The sequence below is a fragment of the Glandiceps talaboti genome, chromosome 9, assembly GCF_964340395.1.
Source record: "Glandiceps talaboti chromosome 9, keGlaTala1.1, whole genome shotgun sequence".
NCBI lineage: Eukaryota > Metazoa > Hemichordata > Enteropneusta > Spengelidae > Glandiceps > Glandiceps talaboti.
In genome coordinates, this window is record NC_135557.1 from 17,257,899 (window position 1) to 17,281,832 (window position 23,934).

Consider the following 23,934-nt stretch of genomic DNA (forward strand, 5'->3'; position numbering starts at 1 on the left):
TATAAATGCACATGGGCATGTCAATATTTTCGTTCTATTTTGACCCTCTAGTGTGAGCTAAGATGCTATTACAGGTACCCAGATTTGTGTCCATCTTGACGCCAATATTTTCATTTCATTTTGACCCTCTAGTGTGAGCTAAAATGCTATTACAGTATTGTGTAAACCATGACGCCAATAATTTCATTCTATTTTGACCCTCTAGTGTGAGCTAAAATACTATTACAGAATTGTGTAACCCATGACACCAATATTTTCATTCCATTTTGACCCTCTAGTGTGAGCTAAAATACTATTACAGAATTGTGTAACCCATGACACCAATATTTTCATTCCATTTTGACCCTCTAGTGTGAGCTAAAATGTTATTACAGGTACCCAGAATTGTGTACATCATGACATGACAAGTGCTCCACATAAATGACAAATGACTGCCAGATGAAATATCAGGCACCACGTACTGAAGAGTATTTAACGTAAATATTGCAATAAATCAGATACTGTAGAGAACACTTCACACAAAGGTTAAACATGCAGAGGAAAGACAGAATGAAATATTGAGATACAAGTATGTAAACTCTGTCCTGCCCAGTTGTAACATAAGAAACAATCCTAGATAACTAACATGTTTTGCCATGCAATATTAGTTCAGGTTTCACTAATCCAGTCGTCTTCTGTTTCAGGTAAATTTGCTACTGTGTAGTACTAGTAGAAGAGCGTACAGAATTGCCGACACTGAAAACAACTTGTTCACTTTTGAAGTGGTGAGCATTTGTGGGCCTCGTTTGAGAAGCATTTCGGTAAGTACATGGATCTATGTTTTTTAGCATGACTGCACAAACTACCTTGCAAGTGATATGTTAGAATGCTGCACACATATGGGTAAAGGGGAGCCTTGCCCATTTTATGACAGTTAGGTATATAGTGATTTTGAAATGCTTGATTTGATTTGAGTTGATTGGCTTATCAGTTGAGTTGACCAATTTGATTGGCTAACCAGTTGGAAAAGAGTTGACCAGTCAGATACAGCAAATTTGCCAGTACAACCAATCAGATACAAGCATAGGATTGTGATTTCAATAAATGAATATCTCAAAGAAGAATCAGTTTTAATTAAACAACATGTTCATATTTTTGAGTTAAAATATGCAAAGTACTAAGTAAGTGTACAAGAGAAGTAGATTGTGTACTTGATTTTATTCTCTGAACTGTTCAGTGTGTTTTAACGTATTAGTCAAGTAATCATTATAAAATGTAATGTAAGTGGTTCACTTGAGAGAGATCAAGGCAGCACATCTAAGCATATGTGAGGGTTTCCAATTTATTGATACTGATCTTGGGTATATTGTCTTAATTATGTATCATGCAAGTCCCTGGAAATTTCCTATGTTGTCATAGCAACGCTTTCACTAGCACTGATCAAACATACCAAGAGTAACTGTATGATAAAGATTTCCAGTGTATATATGGTTATCGCTCTTTAATTTATGTACTTTTATATTGTAACTTGTGTATATACAAATCCCTGGAAATTTAGTATCGTCGTAGCAACACTTCCACCAAAGCAAACTAAACAACTGATCAATCTAACCATTTAGTTAAAAAAGGTGTGTGTTATTAACATATTGATACTTTATGGAATCTCTATTTACTTTTGTGTCATTATCTTGATTTTTGTAAAATCCCTAGAAATTTTGTATATTGTCATAGCGACATTTTCACCAAGAGAGATCAAACACAGCAAATATTTTGAGCCATTTGAAAATTGCTCTTGGCTTACATACACTTTGATGTTGTTCTTAAGTACATTTACTTTATATTGTTGCTTGTTGATGTGCTAATCTCTAGTATTGTCATAGCAACACTTTCGCCGAAGCATGAACTCGGTTGCTCAAGCTTAAGCGTTTTGATAAAACTTTGTTCACAACTTGTATATATTGAAACATATCATTGCATATATTTGCTTCAGTATGATGAGTTGTTTGTGTGTAAATCCCAAGAAACTCTGAACACTTGAACCAATAAAGATTGGACATACAAAATCTTTTTAAGCAGTGAAATGAAAGTATTTTTGTTTACATGTTTATTGAGACTTCATACATACACACATACATACATACATACATACATACATACACACATACATACATACACACACACACACACACATACATACATACATACATACCATACGTACGTACATACATGCGTACGTACGTACGTACGTACGTATGTACGTACATACATACATACATACATACATACCGTACAACCATACATGTGTGCATGTATGGATACATACATACGTACGTATGTATTTACATACATGTATGCATACATACACACACACACACACACACACACACACACACATACATACATACATACATACATACTGTTACAGAATAAAAAACACTTAGAAACACCAATGTGCTTTTCTATAATCAAAGTTCTACTTGCGATGCACGAGTTGTATGTTCACTTCAAAGCACAAAGTGACTTTGAGTACGATACGAGATCAGTTTTATGTAAGGATTCACTTAAATAAAAAAGGATTACCAAGCTGAAATACATGTATGATGTATTCAACTTTAACTGAATAAATTCAACAAAAAATGCAAATTTGGTTTGATTTTTCCAAAAAAAATTAACCGAGGTAAAATTTGGGTTGGGTTAATTGATGACTTTAAATGTAGAATCCATTAACAATTCATTTGCTACATGCATATACAGTGTATGTTATCTTTATACCGAGGGCAGACACAGGTATTGTGGATTCTATTTGTAGCTATACCCTATAGGCTTATATGATGTGCCTTAACACAGACAGATGGCATAGAATAATGACTTTGATGTAACCACCCTGAATATTGTCAAATCTGATTATGTTATGATTTAACTGTTATTGTACTGCAGTGTTGTAACTTAAATCATTGTCACTACTGTCGTCAACTATCTCTTAGACCACTTATTCAGCTTATTTCCACTATCCTGCACTTTATTCTACACTAAGATTTATATGTCGGCTATCAAATTATGCACAGTCAACATTTTCCCTCTAAAAAAATTCGGATCAAAATTTTAGTTTTCTTTGAATTCTTTCATATCATACATTTATATTTCATTATATAATAATCACATACATGTAGATTATCAAATTAAGCTCAATAAATATATTCCCACTAATAAATTTTTGAAAAAAATTGTTTGTTTGTTTTTTTAATTATTTCATATCCCACATTTATATTTCATTATATAATCAATACATGTAGAGCACAATAAATATTTTCCCGCTAAAATTTTTTTTGAACATTTTGAGGTTTTTTTGCATATTTTTTCATATTCCAAATACAATTTTGACATGAATTTACAAATTAGTTTGTCAAATATGTGGGTTATCAAACTATGTACAATGCAGATTTTCTCACTTGGAATTTTTTTACTAAAATTTTACCTTTTCAGTGTATTATGATATCGCAGATTCAATTTAGACGTGAATTGCATGTTCAAATGTCTATTGAATCACTAATTCATGTAGTTTCACTATTCTTAAATTCACACTTGCTGAGGTTTATTAAGAGCTTCATTATGCACAATATATATTAACAAAATGTTTTTTTAAACCAAAAAATGTTCAAACACAATTTTTGTATTTTTCATGCTATTTCATCAATAACACATGTTTATTTTAGACTAGAATTGCTCATTTTGTTTTTGCGTACGACATGTCGAATGTGACAGGTTGACATTTGTAAGCATTTTTTGACATTACACACAGTAATTAAATGACGTTTATTTTTTACCATCAACTGTAGACAGAGAATTGTACAACATGACATCTCTTTTCATCACTGACAGTATGCAAATTTAAATTTTTTAAATTTGGCTACAAATTTTCAAACATTGAGAATTTCATTTTCAGAATATTATCTTACAGTTGATATAATTGTAACGATGACACCTATCCTTTAACTGAAAGTCTTAGATTTAATTTTTTGTAATTCAGTCGTAATTTGCAAGTTTTGTTTTTTTGGTGTGTTTTTTTTAAAAATTTTATTACAACAAATATAATCTCATGTTTGATTTATATTAATCATTGATTTTTCACACCTATGGTCTGAATATAGCATATTAAACGTCTTTAACATCGTAGCTAGACATGGTGCCAAGATATCATAGATTTTAGACGCAAGGGCAATGAATAATTAATGGATAAAACTTGACCTTTCGAATTAATCAAAGCTAACATGTTTTCAATCACAAATCAAGGAATGTATTGAGTTCAGTCTGTATTCTTTTGCTGTCTGGCACAATCAATGTACTAGTCAAATTCCCTCAAGAATGCATTAAACATTTCTGAACTTACCTATAATTTTTTTACACACTGTTAGTTGAATGTGTGTTATTGTACACTATAGTAGTAAAATTCACAAATTTTATCAAAATTTATATTAAAAAAAAAAATTCTACATTTTCCTATAATTTTTGTATGCACTGGCAGTCGAACATATGATATGCTACAGTAGTAAAATTCAGAAGTTTTATCTCCAAAAATAATTTATGCACTTTCCTGTAATTTTTTATGCACTAGCAGTTGAAAGTATGTTATTATATACTACAGGAGTGAAATTTTCAAATGTTATCAAAATGGATCGAAATTTTTGCATTTCCATGAACTAGCAATTGAAAGTATAATTTTATTGTACAGTACTCTACTGAAATTTGCAAATTTTATTTAAAAATTTAACAGAGAAATGTAATACATGTAATATTAATATTAATTGATTTATACAAGAAAAAAAATTTTTGTGAACAAATGGAACTATTTAGAAAAGTTAAGTATGAGAGGTAGTGAACAAATATGTATTTAAAAAAAAGTGTTTAAAAAATGAATTATTTCAAAAGTGTCATTGTAGTTGGAGGAGATAGTGAACAATGCTATTGAAAAAGAGAAAGGGGAATGTTGAAAAATTGGATAAGTGCATAATTATGCTAAAATGATTCTATGTTGGTTGTCCAAGTGTAGCTATTTATCAAATGAGAGAGAGAGAGAGAGAGAGAGAGAGAGAGAGAGAGAGAGAGAGAGAGAGAGAGAGAGAGAGAGAGAGAGAGAGAGAGAGAGAGAGAGATTTAATAATTCTACTAATAAAAAGACAAAATATTATAAAATTGGATTAGCAAGGATAGCTATTTGGCAAATATAAGTGGAAGAATTAATGAGTAATTGTAATAAAAAGACTACAAGAAGAAACATTGTTAAAAGTGGAAGTGCATGTATACTCTTGTAGTTGGATGAGATAGTGGGCAATTCTATCAAAAGATTTCACCATTGAATGTCAAAGTATAGCTACTTGGTAAATATCATAACAGTTACTGAACAATTCTACTAAATCGGAAAAGAGGGGAAATGTTCTTAAAAGTGGGCAATTCCATAAAAAGTAAAAAAAAAAGGTAAAAATATTTGTTAAGATTGTTTCTTCAAGTATAGCTAATAGAAAATACCCATAATTGAGTTAGTTAGTGAGAAGACCAGCAATCGAATCAGTGTTCCCCCATTTAATACTCAAACAATATGCAGACAACATAGTCATAACAGGGTCAATCTAAATTCGGTCGTTCAACCGTTTTTTATTGTAAATGACTGTGGTTTTGAGGAGCAAACACAAAATGTCTATGCTCCAGCTGAGCAGAGGTAATGTAATTTTGATAATTTGACCCTGTGATTTATTATTTATTCAGTTTAAATTACAAGATTTATGGCCAGGCAGGTAGTATCTGGATGTATGGTAATGCTAGCGTGTATGTCATTAGTGAGGGAAAATTACCCACTGGTATTGAGCTTTCAGACACACTGACGTCTGTGACGAAGGCTAGGACAATGATTCGACTACTTTTATCTTTACATACTTTGATCACTTGGCTGTACGATGCTGCACGGTTCTTCTGATTAGGTTGTTCAAGCTCATGAGATGCTGTGATAGGATTTCTTGATAGTAGACAGTTCTTGGAAATCTTTGTCCAGTGGTGGTGTGTTGAGACTTTTTGCGTTATCATGCACCGTTTGACTATCACTCCAAAATAAGAATTTGCAACGATATTAGAAGCTCACAAGGTATGTACGTCTGTGTAACATGGTTAGAATTTTCATCTCTATTCACCTTGTAAAGCAGTCTATACAATAGGATCTGTTTGTCGTAAGTGAATTTGTTCGTCTAATTTACCCTAACTAGGTGAGATTATCTTTTCTGTGAGTAGATTTTAGCTATTAGGATTCACTCAATGTTGTCTATACTGCGATCGTGGAATGATGTGTCTAAGTTTTACCGAGTTGTAAGAGATTAAGACATACGTCTCAGCTTTGATATCGTGTGTGTGCGTGTCCTTGGAAATCGTGTATGAAGAAGGTGTCCAAGATTTCCTAAGCAGTCACAAGTCACTATCAGAAGTTTAGACACTTTGTTATCCGAAGCTGCTATACTTCTGAACTTCAACATTGCAAAGCATTTCCTTTGAAGATTTGTCATTGTATCGTGAATTTGAAAGACTAGTTCTTTCACACACACATAACTTTGTTGCAGCATGGCAGGTATTAAGCATCGCCATTCACTGTATTGTCTAAACCTAAACAAAAGCTATTTCTTTCAGGATTGTGAGATCTTCTTTGCTCAGTTCTCAGAATTGTGTGTCTGAATCGATAAAAACGACTTGAAACTCACAAGCATAAACAGTAAATTGTATACAGGTTGATATTTAATCTAAGTGTGTCTACCTTGTAGGATGATTTCACAAGTTTACCGATCCCAGGAGGATTGTGAATCTGAGAATGTTATTACATTTGATTAATTCATTTGAGGCGTTGTCTTTTCTGTTTTCAGTTGTCTAATATTACCAACTAGTTCTTCAGCTGATACTGTCAATATTACAAACCAATTATGTGTTAATTTCTTTTTTGTTTTTCTCACTTGCAGTGCGAAATTCACAAATATCTTTTTCCAAATTTCTGTGTCAGCATTTTTTGTAAATTTCCCATCGTTCCTTCTGTTCGATTTCATACTTAAAGTCCCTCAGGTTTAGATGAATTTTTATTTGCCTTCTGTCAGCTTATTCAACCCATTCTATTTTCACATTTTTTTTAGGTTTCGATATTCCCTGTGTAAATTTGAGGATTTTGTTGTTTCCATAGTAACTGACTACAAATTGGCTAAAATATCCAACTACATGTGATTGCTAGCAGGGGGGTTTTCTGGGAAATTTGAAATGGTTCAAGGCGAACAAAATTAAAATAAGTGTCAAATGAAATATAAAGTGAAATGATGTATTGATGAGAGAAATCTCTTCTCTTAACACTCGATGGAAATTTTGGATGTATAATTTCACTTATTTGAAGACTAGGTAAGAAACCATCATTAGGTCTGTTTCCATGGAAATTCAAAATGAAACGAAATAATTACAACTCAAAATCAAAATAAATATCACGCATGATATAAAAGGATAGGATAAGATAACCACAAAATATTTTTCCACGAAATTCAAAATGAAAAAAATGCTACAATTTAAATAAAAAAATACATATTAAACATTTTGTTTTTGACATGCAACTTGTCTTCCATCTTTGGAGTAAACCATCGCAGGTCTATTTTTTAAGGAAATTGCACAAATTCAAATCAAAACAAATACAAACGTTTTGTAGTTGATATTCGATGTTGTCCTTTGTCATAGGATTTTAAAGCATCACTCTCAGTAAAGTGAAGATGACATAGATACAGCCATGTAAGTTAATGCGTAGTGACTATATGGTTTGATGCTGTAGGGCAGGGCTTAGTGTGTGCATTGTTTATGTTACAACCTATCTAATTTGTTCAGATCATGGTAAAAAACGCTGTCATACAGGCCTTTTTATGTGTCTCCAACCGTAAATTTAGGGCAAAGAGAGAGACAAGATAAGATTAGCGTTTTTTGCCTCCGTACCGACATATGTATACACTGTTTGTTTACATACCGACATAGGTATACTCTGTTGATGTATCGAATATGTAAAGTTTGTTTACCTACCAACATACGTATGCTGTTTGTTTACATACTGACATACGTATGCTGTTTGTTTACATACCGACATAGGTATATGCTGTTTGTTTACGTACCGACATACGTTTACTCTGTTGATGTATCGAATATGTAAAGTTTGTTTACATACCAACATGCGTATACACTTTGTTTACATACCGGCATACGTATGCTGTTTGTTTACATACCAACATACATATGCTGTTTGTTTACATACTAACATGCGTATACTCTGTTTGTTAACGAACCAACATATGTATTTATAGTTTGTTTACTTTAATACCGATATATGTATTCATTGTTTATTTATGTACCGATATCTGTATATGCTGTTTGTTTACGTACTGACATACATATATTCTGTTCATGTACCTACATATGTATATACACTCTGTTTACAATTCTGTTTAGAATTGTGCCACTGATGTGAATTTGACAAGTTTTTGTTAGAATTTTTTCTGTTGATACAAAAGTAACGATAAATTCAGAGTTGTGTACATTTAAAGAATACTTTAATGAAATGGGATTTTTGATTTGTATGATATATACACTACATTATATAATATATGATGTTATGTGATACGATATGATATGATATATTATGTGATGTGATATGATACGATACGAGATATGATATATGTGATACGATATGATACAATGAGATATGATACAATACGATACAGTATCATGAGATATGATATATTATGTAATGTGATATATGATACAAGATATGATATAATGATATGTGATACGATACAGTATGAGATATGATATATTATGTGATGTGATACGATACGAGATATGATATATGTGATACGATATGATACAATGAGATATGATACAATACGATACAGTATTATGAGATATAATATATTATGTGATGTGATATGATACGATACAAGATATGATATAATGATATGTGATGTAATATGATATGATACAGTATGAGATATGATATAATATGTGATATGATACGATACAATGCAATACAATATATGATATATTATGATACAATTTGTAATGTTTTTCTTTGTTCATCCAAGGAAAATACACATGCCCAAACGGCACCACAATTTGATAGATGCCATTAGTGACAAAACCCTTAGATTACAAGTATTTTCCAGATGAATGAAGGCAAATATTGGGGAATAATATCATTATACCTCCTCAAGAATAATTTACAAAAAGCCAGGCTATTTTGAATATTTTGACTCTTTCAAGCACTGCAGTACTGATGAAAGACATGAGTTGGTGGGATGTTTAACAATGGCTTGTGTGTATATTGTATAACAACCAGGGTATCAAACCTGTATTTTTCAGTTGAATGTGTTCAACTTGGCTTGTGTGTATAATGTAAAATGACAAGGGTATCAAACCTGTACTTTTAGATTGAATGTGTTCAACTTGGCTTGTGTGTATATTGTATAATAACCAGGGTATCAAACCTGTATTTTTAGATTGAATGTGTTCAACTTGGCTTGTGTGTATAATGTAAAATGACAAGGGTATCAAACCTGTATTTTTAGATTGAATGTGTTCAACTTGGCTTGTGTGTATAATGTAATACAACCAGGTATCAAACCTGTATTTTTAGATTGAATGTGTTCAACTTGGCTTGTGTATATAATGTAAAATGACAAGGGTATCAAACCTGTATTTTTAGATTGAATGTGTTCAACTTGGCTTGTGTGTATAATGTAAAATGACAAGGGTGTCAAACCTGTATTTTAAGATTGAATGTGTTCAACTTGGCTTGTGTGTATAATGTAATACAACCAGGTATCAAACCTGTATTTTTAGATTGAATGTGTTCAACTTGGCTTGTGTGTATAATGTAAAATAAAAAGAGTATCAAACCTGTACTTTTAGATTGAATGTGTTCAACTTGGCTGTGTGTATAATGTAATACAACCAGGTATCAAACCTGTATTTTTAGATTGAATGTGTTCAACTTGGCTTGTGTGTATACTTTAAGGAAATAGAAAGTAGGTCAGTATACGTTTGTAAGAGTAGTAACAGTCTACGCTTTCTGACATTTTGGTTAATTTTACAATCTGATTGTAACTGAGACATGATAGGAATAAATACTGTTGACAGCTTTATTCCAATGTTAGATGGTATACCTAGATAAACTGTGTACAGGTTGAACATGATACATCAAACAGGTGTGTACACCCCCTGATATTTCGTGTTTGCAATGGATTATGTCACCTTTCCAAAGCTAGTTTTGTAACACATGATTCAATGTTAACCCTTTCTTATCCGTCAAACAGGTGTGTGCACCCCCTGGCATTTCATGTTTCCAGTGGTTTATGTCACTTTGCAAAGGTAGTTATAACACATATGATTTAAGGTTAGCCCATTCTTAACGCTCAAACAGGTGTGTGCACCCCCTGGCATTTCATGTTTCCAATGGTTTATGTCACCTTTGCAAAGGTAGTTATAACACACATGATTTACGGTTAGCCTGTTCTTAAGCGTCAAACAGGTGTGTGCACCCCCTGGCATTTCATGTTTTGAATGGTTTATATTGTTTTCTTAAAGGTAGTTATAACATCTATAATTCAAAGTTGACATTTTCTGAGAAAAACCAAAGATTATTCATGAAATGCAATACAAATAAAACCTCCAATCTTTGATACCCTAGGAAATGAAAAGTAAAAATAGCTTCTAGTATTTTCTGTGAACTTTGTTACTTTGAAAAATTGTGCAAAATGGCAATTTAGGACGTGACAGGTGAACTGTCTTTTTGTGGACAGTGGCAGGGGAATTTTTTTAAGTACTACTAATTAAATTTTGAAAGTTTTTCATGAAAATTATTGCTTTATTAGAGATATTGAGTATTGTATACTGCTTCATTAGAACAGAAAGCATATTTTGATATCGAATTTTACCACATAGGTGTCATAAAAAAACAAACAATTTGATTTCTTGATTGACACCATGGCTCTTGCGACATGTGTGTTACCATAGGCACATGTGGGTTACCATAGGCACATGTGTGTTACAGATGTTAATGCCAACATTTCTAGACTTCATAGGTTAGTAGTAATATTCAGTTTTACATAATTGTTTACATTAAAATATTTATTCCAACATTTCCAGACTTACATTATTCATAGTTTAGTAGTTATACTCAGTTTTACATAATTATTTACATTAAAATATTTATTCCAACATTTCCAGACTTACTTTATTCATAGTTAAGTAGTTATAGTCAGTTTTACATTACTGTTTACATCAATATATTTATACCAAGTTTTATTCTAGCCTTAAATATTCCTACATTATTAAATTATGATTTAGTACATTATTCTTATAGTTTAGTAGTTATATTTAGTACTTACATTAATGTTTACATCAGTGTACATCAATATATTTCTACCAACATTATTCTAGACTTACATTATTCTTACATTATCAAATAATGGTGTAGTAGTTATATTAGTACTTACATTATTGTTTATTTTAAGATATTTATGCCAACATTTATTCTAGACTTGCATTATTCTTACATTATTCCTACATTATCAAATTACAGTGTAGGTGTATTAGTACTTACATTATAATATATTAAGATATTTGTCAGCATTTATGCTAGACTTACATTATTCTTAGTTTAATAGTTATATTTAGTACTTACATTAATGTTTACATTACAATATTTATACCAACATTTCTTATAGACTCACATTATTCCATTATGCTTTAGTAGGTAAATATTAGTACTTACATTAATGTTTACGTTACAATATTTATACCAACATTTCTTGTAGACTTACATTATTCCATTATGCTTTAGTAGGTAAATATTAGTATTTACATTAATGTTTACGTTACAATATTTATACCAACATTTCTTGTAGACTTACATTATTCCATTATGCTTTAGTAGGTAAATATTAGTACTTACATTAATGTTTACATTAAGATATTAATACCAACATTTATTCTAGACTTGCATTATTCTTACATTATTCCTACGTTATCATATTATGGTGTAGTATGTATATTAGTACTTACATTAATGTTTATTTTAAGATATTAATACCAACATTTATTCTAGACTTGCATTATTCTTACATTATTCCTATGTTATCAAATTATGCTTTAGTATGTATATTAGTACTTACATTAATGTTTACATTAAGATATTTATATCTGCATTTATGCTAGACTTACATTATTGATATGTTTTATACATATTAGTACTTAGAGGTGGTTTACATTAATATATTTACACCAACATTATCTTTGGCGTACATTATGTATATTTAATTTATAAAGGAATATTTCTATTAATATCTACATTAATGCATGTATTATTGAATTCATGCAAAATATAAAATTTTATTGTGTACTTACATGAATTATATATTATAGAATTATTAGATAAACTAAAATTAATGTGTGCATTATTGATGTGTATAAATGATAAAAAATGAAGCTTTGTGATTGGTGGAAAGTTAAATATTGATACATATTATGAGTCATTTGTAGATGCGGAAAAAGATGCAAAAAAAGTGAAAGATGTGATTGTTGATAAGAAGTGTTGTAGGCTTACAAAAGTACTTAAATTTGGGTTTTATGGAAAGGTTTTAATTATGGTTATTGGAGATAAAAGTCTGAGTGATAGGATATTGGTCCCTTGTCAAATTGTATGATTGTAATGTGTGTAGTATTATGAGTGATTGATTGTGAAAAGGAGACTATGTCCCTCGGTGGAATCACCACGTGTTATTGACATTATAAACATCAATTTTAGGGTATCAGCCTCGTATAGAACCTTTTTCTGGAAAACACAATGAGTATGTAAAGGTGTCCAACAATTTATGTCCGATTATCGGTGACAAGTAGTAATTTTTTTTTTTTTAAAAAATAGGCGTATTATTCATGTACAGAATAAACAACGGCCGTTTTATTGAAAACATCAGTAATATAAAAGCATGCAACAATTTATGTCGTATTTTCAGTGAAAAATAGAGATTTCTGATTTTAAAATAGGTGCATTATTCATGTACAGAATCTTTTAATTAAAAATTCAGTATGCATGCTTGCAGTAATTTAGGGGGACAACCAATTTTTTTGTAATTATTATTCATGTTTTGTTTGATTTTAATTAAAACCTGATTGTTATCAAAACTAGTTAATTCTCTAATGACCGTTCATAATTAATTCAAATATCAGGAAATATTTGACACTTTAGTTGAGAAAATTTAGTTGAATTTCTATTTCTATGCGGAAATCAGCAAAATTATCTAAAACTAACTAAAATGAATGTATTTTTAATCAAAATTTATCAGCTTATTCGAGAGGTCAATATTTTATCTAAAATGAACAAAATTTTCAGTGAATTGAAAAGTGATAGTCTGTCGAACGACCTGGAAATGTTTGACACTAAGGAGTTCAGAAAACGTAATTGAAATTCTACAGGAAAGCTTCAGGTAGTTTGTGACTACACATATCAAACACTGCTTTATTGCTCAGAAGGTGTTCCTGTGTGTCTCTCTGAAATGGATTTTATTTTCTCTCATCACCTGTTCATTTGCGTTTACATGTTTATACTTTCAACAAGCCATGTCACAAAAACACCTTCAGAACATTTGCTAGATTTACAGGCTGTCTTGTCAAACTTCAGTATCTTTTCCTGCCTAAATTTGTACGTGATTTGTTTTCCTGTCAGATATTTTTACAATTTTCTGTCACTTCACACTTTTATTCTGGTTTGAAAATCTTCAAAATGTGTAAAGAATATTTTCAAGTGTTGTATGAAATTACATATAGTGACTTTACCTGTCCAAATTTATGTATAATTTGTTTTCTTGCCGGATTTTCTTTTACAATTTTCTGTCATTTCTACTCTGAAAACCTTCAAGTTCAAAATAATTAAGGGTGTTTCAGGTATTGTGGGAATTAATCTGTAGCGTCTTGCTTTAATAATTATTAAAGTGTACTGTTTTTTGTCCAGCTAAAATTTGTGTACAATTTGATTTCCTGCCAAGACATTTTGTATGGTTTTTTCCTGCCAAACTATGTGAACAATTCAAAATTGTCGTACTACTTTCTATCATTTTTCATCAGATAAGTTTCAGAATATTGTAGTTTATTTTACAATGCGATCGAAACAATTAAGTTTAGCATAAAATACTTTTGTATTGCCTCCAGTTTACAGCTAAAAGACAAACTGTGTAGCCTGCATGAAAGATATGTCTTGTCACGCCACCCTCACCAACCTCCTCTCTCAGTTGACCAATGTGTGAGTGTGCCCCTTCACGCACGACATACCTTACAGACTAGACAACTGCCGAACATTTCAAAATATTTTGATATAACATTTGTATTCATTATTTTTTAGTTCTGTTTAAACTTTCAACCCCCCCCCCCCCCCATAAATACAGCAATTTTTTACTCTAACTTGAGCTGTTTATTGTTTCAAAGTCAAACTGTTTTTCAGATTTTTACAACCATATTAAAGTTGTACAGAGACAATTTTGCAGTATCCAAAAAAATTGATGGCAGCCTAAAGCCAAGGAAAATGGTAATTTTGTCAGGAAACTGCATAATGGTCATGAAGTCCCGTAAAATGATAGAGAATATCTGAATAGGGTACACCCCTATTGGAGACATAGCTTGTCCAAATTCTGTGAATGACAAAAAGGCTAGATTTTTTTCAAATAATTCGTAATGGTGGAGGAAACTCTTGAATAGGATATACCCCTATTGAAGAAGCTTTCTGTCTGAATTCAGTGATTGAAAAAGAGGCTAAAGTTTTAATAATTTGTAACCATGGAGGAAATACTTGAATAGGATACACCCCTATTGAGGTAGCAGTCAATCTGAATTCAAGGTTTCTTAACAGTGGAAGAAATACTTCAGTAGGATACACCCCTATTGAAGAAGCTTGCTTTCTGTATTCAGTGTTTGAAAAAGTAACAAAGTTTTTTTGTAATTCCCCGATCAATACAAATAATATTAGAGGAAATCCAAGTTTTGTATTTCGAATAGCAATCAGAAGATGTGTTGTTTTGACAAAATACGTTATCAAATTGTAGAAACCCAGTGGGAATATTTGATGCCAGATTCTCCCCGGAGATGACTCCTCTTTGGGCATAACTACAGATGAGAATAAAAGTCATTTCTATCACCATGACAACTAAAAATAAGATAGCCGATAGTTCCATATTGACCGTAGAGAGAAAAAGGAAATAATTTTTTCTTTGCGATATTTGTTACATCTATGGTGTCAGCTTTGTTTAGTGTCTTTATTCCATTCAATTATGAAGAATAAACACAAATACGATCACTAATGTTTTGATTAAGTTTGAATGGTTGCCTAGCAACCATTTCTTAACTCATCTTTTTGTGTATGATTTGAATTAGTTTTCATTGTAATGAATGGCTGCTTATTTTGATCAAGTAAACTATAAAAGATTGCAAGTTTTATCTTTAAAAGACAAAATTCTAATTTTGGGCTAGAATTGATCTATCTATAGTATTTCTAAATCATAATGTGTTACTAATAGTCAGGAAGGCTAGAATATTTGTGTGTTTTCTTTGTTAGGACAGTTCAAGCAACCAATTTACTGCTTCATGAAGGCTAGAATATTTTTATGTTTTGTTTGTTAGATTTCAAGCAACCATCTTACTCAAGCTTGAAGCAAAAATGTGCTGAACCTGTCTATGTTATAAAGACATAAATCTGTTAACATTGCACAACTTGAGACCAATTGCCGGCTTTCCAGTACTTAGTTAATCTTTGAGAGATATCCTCACCAGTGCTACAAATAGGCCCGATAGTTTTTACAATGATGAGGTATATAATGTATTTGAGTATAGATTGGTACACAAAGACTAAAACAATCGGAGACAGTTTCCAGCCATGATAAATACACAGAATGTAAATACAGTGCAGATGACAAATGGACATCCTACATCGAAACTTAAAAGATCTGATACCATATAAAGCATTCATCATGCCGTAATGGTGGTTGCCTGGCAACAGGATAGATAATAATCCACATAACATCTTAGTGAGTATTGATAAAAGAGAAGATAACTGTATGAGAGAATGGTATCACAAATATATTGTAAGTCGGGTTATGCCAAGGTCATGTAAATGTCATGTCAAATGTCACACTATATAGTTTGATTTCTTTCCAAATGAAAGTATCTCTTGACATATACTTGTGACATTCTGATAAGTGTGTTTGTTCAGTCATATTGTGACTGCCATCCATGGAGAATAAGCCAACAAACAGCTCAGGATGTTAGATGCATCAAATGACCTTGCAACTGAAGGTCAAGGTCATGTCAAAGTCTCAGCTATGTTGGTTGATTTCTTCTCAAATGAAAAGGTATTATAGATCACCCTATTTTCTGATTCAAAACAGTTCAAAATCAATTCATAATACTGTGATTTTCATAGCTTAGATAATTAATTGCTACCTAAGCTGTTATTATACATTGGCACAGAAAACAAACTGCTTGAGTTGAATTATTCATGGCAAATCTTGTGTATTTCTACATTGCTTGCTAGACACACATCCCCCAGGGTAATTAGTTAAGGACACTTCTAAGCTACAGATAAAGCACTAGCATGTTCAATATCTCGTCAATCAATACCCTATGACATTAGATCATTTGGAAAAACATCAAACTTTGAAGAGCTGGTCCACAAGAATACCAATTGTCTTTATAGAAAGATAAAAAAAATTACATCTTGGCATTCTTTCTGACAATCAAATATCTTCAATATTTGTTTATCTAGAAGTGAAGGGGGGAAAAAAGACTTAATATGTACATTCTCTCTTCAAATCGTCAAAAAGATATGACAAAAGTGTGTCTTAGAATTCTTTCTGAAAATCAACCTTTTTTATTTTTGAATACCTGTCAGTGAGTGAATGAAAATCACATTTATGAATTGTCTCTGAAAATCCTTAATGTTAAATATTTAATTCTGTAAAGGTTGCTGAAAGTGACAGAAAATGATTTTGAAGCCTATTTAATTCAGAAACAAATACATATTGAGATATCATTCCCAATAGTTTTCTTTAATGTCGGTGAAAACATAAGTTAGCTAAGGGGTCTTGTCACTACCAGTTTAAGACGTGTAATGACAAAAACTTATCTAACATATTTTTAAGGTCAATATAAAGTAAAAAAATATGAAAATTTATGGTAGTTCTGAATGCTTGCAATTATATTTTCATAATCAAAAAATTAATCGTGAACGCACACTGTCGTGACATAGAATAACCAAAGACTAAATTCTGTATTTTTTATTCAAATGCTTACAACTTGGCTTGCACTTGGTGTAATGTCGACGAAAAGATGTTGGATGTAAACAATAATTGGAATGCAAACTGCTACAAATCTTTCATTATCAGCGACAGCAATGTGGAATGCAGACAATGATGATTCTGTCATTGTCAGTGATAGCAGTGTGGAATGCAAACAGCGACAAATATGTCATCAGCGACAGCAATGTAGAACGCAAACAGCAACAAATATGTTGTCTGTGACAGCAATGTGAATGCAAACAGCGACAAATGTGGCGTCCGTAACAGCAATGTAGAACGCAAACAGCGACAAGTGTGGTGTCCGTAACAGCAATGTAGAACACAAACAGTGACAAATGTGGCGTCCGTAACAGCAATGTGAAATGCAAACAGTGACAAATGTGTCATCCGTGACAGCAATGTGGAACGCAAACCGTGACAAATCTTGCGAATTCATTGTAGGTATATAATGTGATACGTTTAAACATCGGTACATACGTTATATATCTACTTGTACACGTTAACATATCAATAACAAGGTATTAACATTCATAGACAGAAAGTAAAACCTATACAAATGCGAACAGAAATCAATAGATTCCTTTTTTGCAATATAATAAGTCTTACCTGATTTTGTACATACTACTAGACTTAACAGAATACAAAATACTTAGAAGCGATAATGCAGCACACTTTCCCCTTTGCTATTTTGTCAGTTGCGATCTTTATCACAGTTGTTATTGATCCTTAGGTGTCCAACCCTCTAAGGCAATGAATGTTAAATCATGTATGTTCCAATTACATAAAGGTCTCTAATAGTATGTCCAATGTTGCTACACTGTTAAAAGATACATTGGCCAGATCGGAACATTTTTTTCTCTATTTTTGCTTTCAAGTAAAGAATTACATATTTATGCTACTTACTGATGCATTTTCTTTGTTCTGCCAAAGGAAATAAGGTGACATAGGGGGCCTTGTCACTACGAGTTGAAGACAAATAACAAAACCCTTAGTTCTTGAGCATCTTCTGGCTGAATGAATAAAAATATTGGGGAATGATATAATTTTACCGCCACAAGTATAATTGTGAAAAAGAGAAGAGAGTAATGTTTTGAGTACCACAGAACTAATGACGTAGACATGGGTTGTTTTGATGTAGAACAACCAGGGTACATAGAACCCATATTTTTTGTTTGAGTGTGTTCAATCTGGCTTGTATGGTATAAGTTTGACTGTCATTTAGTAACCATAAATTAGAGCATACCCTTAGCCAAATCTGTTGAATGATTTAGTGATGCCATTTTGTTAGACGTGTCCTTTCTTCTTTATTAATAATATCATAACTAGGCAAAGCCCATAAGCTCGTGCAAGGTAGATTCATTTGTGACCGGCTGCCTTACGATGATACTGTAGATAGCGTCCTCCGCATGGAGAATGTGCATAGTATATAGAACATGCATGCGTAGTCATTGTACTGCAATGCATCCTTGGGTAAAACCACCAAAAAACATCGCATAGTATATAAGACGCGCATGCATACTAGTCATTGAGCCACTGCGCGAGCTAGTATTAGACTAAAAACACAGCGACTGAGTACTTCTGTTTGTTAGCTTCATTTCGTGAAAACCGAGAATCTAAGAACATAATCTGAAAACAGACTGTGTGTCTGATAACCAGCCTGGATGCTATAGTCAATGCATCATCAGGTTTCATGCCTACCCCCCTGAGTGTCTATCACAAACAACTTTATCTGTGAATGTCTCCCAGGTAAACCATGTAATCTATAATATTGCCAGTATTTCTTGCTGAATTACTGGCTACAGGGCCTGGAGACAACAACTAAGATAAGTTATGACCTATAACCTACCTGAATTGAACAGAAATTCTGAGTTAAGTACATTGACTCATCTTGATGTGGCTGATACTTGTATGTGGTATATCGTTCGTATATATATGTGTGTGTGTGTGTTTGTGTATGAAATGTGACATGCACACAGTGTTTGTACATAGTTATATATTAATGTATTGCACAGTGCATAATAATCTGAGACTAAGTGTGTGTGTGTGTGTATAAATCATCAAATACACACAGTGTTAGTTTATACATTTGTTTTGAGTGGTAATATTAGTATAGCAATACAGCATACAGCTTTCAATTATATGGGGTTGATACTAGTAGTATAAAATACACATGTATTTTATACATATAAATATACATACAGACTGAGGTATTTTATACCATAGATGTCAGAGTCTCTATCCAATGAGATTGATACAAGTATAGCATTTAGAGGTTATATACCATAGACATCGAAGTCTCTCTCCAATGTGGTTTATACTATACTATAGCGTACATAAGTATAGTTTATTCCGTAGACCTAGTAGTCTCTCTCCAATGTGGTTGATAATACTAGTATAGCGTACATAGCTAGTTTATTCCGTAGACCTAGTAGTCTCTCTCCAATGTGGTTGATAATACTAGTATAGCGTACATAGCTAGTTTATTCCGTAGACCTAGTAGTCTCTCTCCAATGTGGTTGATAATACTAGTATAGCTTACAGAGGTTGTTTACATGTATACATATATGTATGTGTGTGTGATTATCCCCAAGGGTATATACTTAGTGTATACATACATATAAGTTGTGATACTTGTATGTAGCTAGTTTACATTTGTGAGTTGGTCATACAAGTATAGCATATGTTAGTTTATACATGTTAATGGCAGTACTAGTATAGCATACATTAGTTTATACAAATTAATGACAGTACTATAGTATAGCGTACATTAGTTTATACAAATTAGTGGCAATACTGTATAACATATGTTAGTTTATACATGTTAATGGCAATACTGTATAACATGTTAGTTTATACATGTTAAAGGCAGTACTAGTATAGCGTACATTAGTTTATACATGTTAAAGGCAGTACTAGTATAGCGTACATTAGTTTATACAAATTAGTGGCAATACTAGTAAAGCTACATTTGTTTATACATACAAGTGAGTGATACTAGTATAGCATACAATATTAGTTTATATATGTAAGTGTTTGACATAGATATGTTTATGTTTTCAAGTATGGATACATGATAAATTAACATTCCAACCCCGATATTGCACTCCTGGAGGCGTGGAAAAGTTACAAACTACATTTGACGTCTTGGAAGTTGTGGCTACGACACTTGAACCAGTGTTTATGGAGAGTTTGGTTGTGGCTACAACACTTGAACCAGTGTTTATTGAGAGTTTGGTTGTGGCTACAACACTTGAACCAGTGTTTATTGAGAGTTTGGTCGTATACAAATGTACACCTACCCAATGTTTTGAAACACAAGGAGAAAGGATAAAAGTAGTAGTGAAAAACGTCTTGAAAGTCAAATTTATTGCCTTTAGATTAGTTTATATCAATATATTGGCAGAATTGGAGGACATTTCATTTTATATATACGCAGTCACTTTCCAAAACTATAAAATAATACGTTTCTTTATTTGTTTTCATGAATACAGGAAGGATAAAAAAAACTAATAAAGATATTTATACATGGAAAATATAAAAATATGATGAAAAGTAGATTTGTTATAATATAAATTACTTTTAAAAGACCAATATAAAAGTTACAGCGAAAAATAAATATGATATAACTGTAGCGTGATGATTAATCAAATCATAACTGTTAAATTGTGCTAATTTAAAATGTCAATTCATATCATATGGCACTTACTTCAAGATTTTATAATGTGACCTGAGATTCTACTAAATACAAACACATGTTGCTTGAAATCACCTAAAAATAACTATCATTTTTATAAATCTTAATATGCCAACACAAAAATTTAAGTGACATAAAAAAAGAAAATACTTCCTAAAAGTTATGGAATATTTAAATTTATTTTATTAAGAGTGTAAAATTAATATGTTATAAAAAAAGAATGATTACACTTTTAAGAAATTCTTTTAAATGTTTATGTTCTGAGCAAAATGTGAAACCATACACTGGAAGAATTTTGAATTTTGTGAATGATGAATTAGACATGCAAATTACATGCAAATCATATGCAAAACATGTAGATAATAGTTACATTGTAGCTAAATATTCATGATGAATGTGAGTGCAATTAATTGGGTATGGGCTCAGAAGTTGTAAACAAAATGTTACATTGTAACAGAACTTTGTGGATGATTACTTTGGTGCTCTAAAAATGCAAATTGCTTGCCAATTTTATGTACAAATGTGCAGATGATGTGTTACAATGTAGCAAAAGATGGGGTATGAGCACAGAGACAATATGTTGTATTGTAGCTAAATACTGAAAGGTGATTATGGGTGAGCCAGGGTATGAACACTGAGATGTCAAGCAGATGCTGTAAGTAAGGGCAGCCCTAAGACTGCATCAGTGTTAGATAACTGATACTCCGGGTGCAGGTCACTAGTGATTTCTGAACTACTCAAGTCATACATTTCCCACAGGATTATATCGAAAAACATTCTCCTGACCCACTTAACGTTTTCTTAAATATCTAAGATATTTGAGATGGTAGTGTTAGTGTGTTTGGGTCATTGGTTTCAATGCCTGTCAGAACAGCTGTTGTCTCATTTGTCATTTTTACTGATTTATTGCAAGTACATGTTTGTAGTCTATTTCTTAGTGTGTAATTGATTTTTACGATAAACATGACTGCCATTCGTCCACATTTATTCGACCAAGTAATTTTCTGTCACAAAATCATGTTTTGTTTCACTTTTCTTCACCTATTGATTTAATTCTAGTGGTAACATTTAAAGAATTATATTTTATTTTGAAATGACATCAATGCTTATGTTTGTCGTGCATTTCATAGTGTGTAATTTGACCAACGAATTTTCTGTCAAAAATGTGTTTTCTAAATTTTTTGCACACATTAACTTAATTTTAGACCAACATCTTAGGAATAATACATAGGTATGAAATGATATCAAAATACATGTTTGTAATCTATTTTTAGCATGTAATTTGACCACGCAAATTTCTGTCGAAAAGTAATCTTTTTTTCTAAATTTTCAGCACAAATTAACTTCATTTTAGATTAACATTGTAGGAATGATACTGTACAGTGGCAATATATCAAAATTTATGCTAAAAATGATGTCATACGTAATAAAAATCGCAAAGATTAATAAACCTTGGCATTTTTTGTAAATTTTAAGAAGTCAATTGGATTTGTGTTTCTGTTCTTACGTGATATCTTCTAAAATCTAATGTATTACAGTGGCTAAGTTAGTATTTAAGAAAATTTGTTCTTTTATCGAAGCTCATCACCGTGCTCCTTTCTGCACCTGTGGTCATTTTTCAATCCAAATGACAAGATGAGACCTTGCCTTTTACTGTCATTGCGATTATACTTATAGTATTTGAGATAATTACAGGACGGACTATATTACAGGGAATATGCTGCTGAAAGGCAACTAGTGAGATTGCCTATTTTGTATTACAGAGATTTTGTGTATCACACCACTGAAAAACACTTATGCCACAGTTGCAAATACCCATCGAAAATTACTTTGTCACTGTTGCAATAACTCCATTGAACAGTACTTTGCCACAGTTGCAAAGTACACCATCGAGAAATACTTTTTGTCGCAGTTCCAAAGTACACCATTGATCAGTACTTTGCCACACTTTCAAGAAGTACACTACCAAAATATATTTCTACCAGTTACAATTACTCCATCGAACAATGCATTTGTTTCTAACACCTCAAAGTGGGCACAAGGATGACAAATGTAAATTTTTTTTATACCGTTGGTTCTTGTCATCTTTTGTAAATTGCGATCCCGATTGCCAGAGTAGTGTATAGTGTTCTTCAGTCTTGCCATACAGATCAACCCACCTATCATGTGTTGTTATCTATATCATTATCTTGCTATATCTTTGCAAACATTGGGTAAATGTGGTCATTGACTTGGTTACAAAGTACATATCATACCAGCATTAATGTTGATTCAAAATAATCTGAAGAAATCATTTTGAAAAATTGATTAAGTACAGACTAATCCCCTGTCAGACTCAGCTGGGTTACTTTGTAATGTATGAGTTTGACCCCATAAATCAGTTTGTATTAAAGGGACACAAGCTGACATTATACATTTAAAGAAATCAGTTTGTATTAAAGGGATACAAACCAACATTATACATCTTAATAAATCAGTTTGTATTAAAGGGACACAAGATGAGTTTATACATTTTTAGGCATTTTTTCTGCATATTCAAAAGATAATCACAGTATTCAACTTACTTAAATATCAATTGCAATTAGTTATTTGTGTTTTCATTATGCTCCAATTTATATGTACATTTCGTTTTTCTGTTTTCTTATTAATGCAAACAATTGTTGTTAGTTGTTTTCTGACTGTGTAATCATTGTTAATTTGAGCAACTACAGTCACAACATTTTTTATGATATGCAATTCGATGCTTCTGAAATTGAGTGGCTAGACTCGATTAGTTTTCCGAAAACTATTTTCTAGTCTCTCACCCACAACTTGAAATCATTTTCCTTTTGGATGTTATCATTTATTTCTTTTCTGTATGTTTATTTCTTGTGGGGA

At 31.7% G+C, this 23,934-nt stretch overlaps 1 protein-coding gene across 1 annotated transcript in view; it reads left to right on the top strand.

Moving 5' to 3' along the window:
• The first annotated feature begins 735 nt into the window (after positions 1 to 735).
• Positions 736 to 23,934, top strand: part of LOC144440145 (cell adhesion molecule-related/down-regulated by oncogenes-like) — a 54,316-nt gene continuing 31,117 nt past the window's right edge. The window contains exon 1 of the mRNA XM_078129415.1: positions 736 to 800. The gene's annotated coding sequence lies outside the window, so the exon portion shown is untranslated. The remainder of the gene's footprint in view (positions 801 to 23,934) is intronic.